Consider the following 5,580-nt stretch of genomic DNA (forward strand, 5'->3'; position numbering starts at 1 on the left):
AATAAACACGACCCTCAAACTCAACCCAGAAAGTCAACCAGATGAACATGACCCTCAATTACGACCCGTAAACACAACCTGTGAACTTGATCGATAAACTCATTCTATAAACTCGATCTGTAAACTTTACCAATAAATTTGAAGTGTAAACTCGACCCATAAACTTGGCCAACAAACTCGACCCATAAACATGACCCGTACACTTGACTTGTAAGTTCAACTCATAAACTCGAATAATATACATGACCCTCAAACTCGACCTATAAATTCGAACAGATGAACACGACTCGCCATCACAACCCGTAAACTTGACCAGTAAACTCGTTCTGTAAACTCAACTCACAAACTTGACCAGTAAATTTGAATTGTAAACTCGACCCATAAACACGACCTATAAACACTTGACCTGTAAATTCAACTCGTAAACTTGAATAATAAACATGATCCTCAAACTCGACCTGTAAATTCGACCAGAGGAAAATGACTCGCCATCACAACCCGTAAACTTGACTGGTAAACTCGTTTTGTAAACTCGACCCATAAAGTTGACCAGTAAATTCGAATTGTAAACTAGACCCATAAACTTGACCAACAAACTTGACCAGTAAATTCGACCTATAAACACAACTCGTACACTTGATCCATAAAATTGAACAGCAAACACGACCCCCAAATTTGTCCATACATGACCCATAAATTTGACTCGAGAACCTGACCTGTGAACTTGACCCAAAAATTGGACAATTAGTAGACGACTTGTAAATACGTCTCGTAAACTCCACCTCTAAACTCGACTCATAAACTCAAATTGTAAACTCAACAAGTAAATAGGACCCAACACTAAACCTGTAAACTTGACGAATAAACTCGATTGGTAAACTCGACTCGTAAACTCAACCCGTAAATTGGACCCGTTAAATCGGACTATAAACACGTGTAAACTTGACGTATATATTCAACCCATAAACTCGTCCCATAAAATTCACCCATAAGCTTGACTGATAAACTCAACCAGTAAATTTGACATATAAATTCGATACATAAATTTAACTCGTAAACACAACCGGTAAACTTGATTTGTAAGCTAGGGATGAAAACATGACCCATAAACTTGAGCGGTAATCATGATTCGTAAACTTTAGCAGGAAATTTGACCTGTAAACCCGTCCCATAAACTTGAGCTATAAACTCGATCAGTAAATTAAACTCGTAAACATGACTCATACACTCGATCCGCAAATTCAATTTGTAAACTTGAACCATAAACACACATCGTAAAGTCAACACACAAAGTTGACCTGATAATCATCACCCGCAATAATGACCTGTAAAAACGAAACGTAAAACTGACTTAAAAATTTGACCTAAAAATTAGACTCGAAAACTCATCACGTAAACACGACCAGTAAAGTCGGCTTGAAAATTTGACCAGTAAACTCAGCTCGAAAACTCGAGCCGAAAACTTGACTCGTAAACTTGGTCTGTAAACAACCTATAAATTTGACTTGTAAACTTGACCCGTCAACTTGAACAGTAAACTAGATCCATAAACTTTTCTTGTAAACTCGACCTATAAGTTCAACATGTAAACTTGACCAGTAAACAACACCAATAAACTCGGGCCAAAAACTTGACCTATAAACTTAATCGGTAAACTTGTTCCTTAAACACGATTCATAAACTTGACCAATTCGACCTCCAAACTTGACCTATAAACTCGACTAGTAAACTTGACGCATAAACACACCCTGCACACTCGATCCGTAAGTTTAACCCATATACTCGAACAATAAGCACGACCCGCAAATTCTACTTGATAAATACGACCTTTAAACACGATTCGTAAACTTGACTTGTAAACTCGACCTGTAAACACAATTCGTAAACTCAACCCGTAAACACGAGTCGTAAACTCGAGCAATAAACTTGACTTGAAAACCTAACCAGTAAACCTTACCTATAAATTGGCCCTGAAAACTTGAGCAGTAAACTCGACCTGAAAACATAAACCAAAAACTTGACACGTAAACTCGATCATTAAACACGATTCGTAAATTTGACCCGTAAACTATATCTATAAACTTGACTCGTAACCTCGACCTATAAATTCAAGACATAAACTTGACCCATAAATTGGACCCGTAAACTCAATACGTAAGACACGACCAACAAACTTGGTCCATAAACTCGACTCAAAAGCTCAACCGAAAACTTGACTTGTAAACTCGCTTCGTAAACATGACTCGTACATTTGACCTGTAAACTTGACCTGTGAACTTGACCCGTAAACTTGATCTGCAAAATTGACTCGTAAACTCGACCTGCAAATTCAAGTTGTAAATTTGACCCTTAAACACGACTAATATACTCTACCGTAAAATTTGACTTGTAAAGTTCATTAGTAAACTCATTTTGTAAACTCAACCTGTAAACTTGACCAATAAATCGGACTCGTAAAATCGATCCATAAACCTAACCAGTAAACTTGATCCGCAAATTGGACTAATAGACTCGACAGGTAAACACGACCAACAAACTTGGTTTGCAAACTAGAGCAGTAAACTTGGCCCAACAACTCTACTCGAAAACTTGACTCGTAAACTCGGTCAGTAAACACGACTCGTAAATTTGACATTTAAATTCGACCTGTAAACTCGACTAGTGAACGTAACTCATAAATTGGACTTGTAAACTCAGTCCAAAAATGTGACCTAAAAACTTGACTTATAAACTCGATTTGTAAAGACGACTCGTAAATTTGACTTGGAAACTCGACCCGTAAATGTGGTCCATAAACTTGACCCATAAACTAGACCCGTAAAATTGATTATTAAACTCGACCTATAAATTCAAGACGTAAACTTGAGCCTTAAACATGACTAATAAACTCGACCTTTAAACTTGACCGGTAAACTATATATGTACACTTGACTAGTAAATTTCATCTGTAAACGCGACCCATAAACTTGACCTATAAACTCGACCATTAAACTCGATCCATAAACACAATTAGTACACTCGACCCTCAAACTTGACCTGCAAATTCGACTTGATGAACACGAACTACAATCAACACCCGTAAACTCAACTGGTAAACCTGACTGGTAAACTTGTTCTGTAAACTCGATCCATAAACTTGACCAGTAAATTTGAATTGTAAACTAGACCCATAAACTTGACCTACAAACTCGAATAGTAAACTCGACCTATAAATATGACCCGTAAACTCCAACAATAAGCATGACCTGCAAACTCGGCCCGTAAATTTGACCTGATAGCACACGACTTGCAATCACAACCTGTAAACTTGACTCGAAAAAACGACACATAAACACGACTCCAAAATTGGACTCAAAATAAAGGACTTTCTATGTCTCGTAAACTCCACTTGTAAACTCGACTCGTAAACTTAAATTGTAAACTCAACCAGTAAATTGAACCCATGACTAGACCTGTAAACTCGACTAGTAAACAAGACTAATAAACTCGACTCGTAAATTGACTCGTAAAATCAACTCGTAGTCTCAACCTGTTAACTAAACTAGTGAACTCACCTTATAAATTGAACATGTTAACTCGATACATAAACAAGACCAATAAACTCAACCCACACTCGAACAATAATCATAATTCGTAAACTTTACCAGTAAATTCAACCCGTAAACACATCCCATAAACTTGACCTATAGACTTGATCAGTAAATTCAACTCGTAAACACGATCCATACACTAGACCCAAAAATTCAACACGTCAACTTGAACAATAAACATGACCTGTAAAGTCGACCCACAAATTTAACCTGATAATCATGATTTGTAATAATGACTTGTAAACTCAATTTGCAAGCATAACTCGAAAACTCAACCTGAAAATTGGACCCAAAAACTAGGCACATAAACACGACTAATAAACTTGGCTTGCACACTCCAACGGTAAACTCAGCCTGAAAACTCAAGCCGAAAACTTGACTTCTAAACTCAGTCCGTAAAGAAAACCCTTAAATTTGATTCGTAAACCTGACCAATAAACTTGACCGGTAAACTCGTTTTGTAAACTCGACCCATAAACTTGCAAATTCAAATTGTCAACTCGACCCATAAACTTGACCAAAAAACTCGACTAGTAAATTCGACCTATAAACACGACTAATACATTAGACCTATAAATTCAACTCATAAACTCGAATAATAAACACAACCCGCAAATTCGATCTGATAACACATGACTCGTCAACTTGAATAGTAAACTAGATCCACAAACCTTTTTTGGAAACTCAACCTGTAAATTCAACACATAAACTTGACTCGTAAACAACACCAACAAACTTGACCCGTAAACTTGACCGGTAAACTCGTTCCTTAAACTCGACCCGAAAAGTTAATTAGTAAATTTAACCTGTAAACTTGACCTATAAACTCAACCCATAAACTTGACCTATAAACTCGACCTGTAAACTTGACGCATAAACAAAACTCGAACACTTGACCCATAAATTTAACCCGTACGCTCGAACAATAAACACGACCCACAAATTCAATTAGACAACATATGACTCGTAATCATGACTCATAAACTCGACAAGCAAATTGGAGACTAAATAGATGACTTGTAATTACGTCTCATAAACTCCACTTGTAAACTTGACCCATAAACTCGACTCGTAAACTCAACTAGTAAATTGGACCCAAAACTTGACCTGTAAACCAAACCCTTAAACTCAACCCATTAACTCGACCGGTAAACTTGGCCTGAAAACTGACTCGTAACCTCGGTCTGTAAACACAATGTTTAAACTTGACTTGTCAATTCGACTCATAAAATTGACTCGTAAACTTCACCCAAAAGCTTGATCCGTAAACTCAATTAGTAAACTCGACTTGTAAATTTGACACCTAAACTTGACCCATAAACACGACTAGTAAACTTAGCCAGTAAATTGGAACCATAAAGTCGGTATGAAAAATTGACCCGTAAAATTGATCGGTGAACACGATTCGTAAATTTGACTAGTAAATTCGACCTCTAAACTCGTCCCATAAACTAGAGGTATAAAGTTGACCGGTAATTTCAACCCGTAAACACGACCCATACATTCGACCTGTAAACATGAACAATAAACACGACCCGTAAATTCAAACCGCAAATTTGACCTGATAATCACGACTCGTAAACTCAATCCACAAACATGAATCGAAAACTCGACCCAAAAATTGGATCCATAAACTCGACACATAAACACGATCATTAAACTCGACTTGCAAACTCGACTAGTAAACTCAGCCTAAAAGCTCAAAACACAAACCATAAATTTGACCCGTAAACTTGAACTGTAACCTCAAATCGTAAACTAGATACGTAAACTTTACTCATAAACTTGACATGTAAATCCAACACGTAAACTTGACGCGTAAAAACGATCAATAAACTTTACCCAAAATCACGTCTCGTAAACTCGACCCGTATACTCGATCCATAAACTCAATCTGTAAACCTAACTATAAACTCGACCCGTAAATTGGACCTGTAAACTCAACATGTAAAAACAACCAACAAACTCAACCTGTAAAATCGACCGGTAA

This window comes from Vigna unguiculata, chromosome 3 (assembly GCF_037176805.1).
Source record: "Vigna unguiculata cultivar grain cowpea cultivar isolate G323 ecotype 2 chromosome 3, ASM3717680v1, whole genome shotgun sequence".
NCBI lineage: Eukaryota > Viridiplantae > Streptophyta > Magnoliopsida > Fabales > Fabaceae > Vigna > Vigna unguiculata.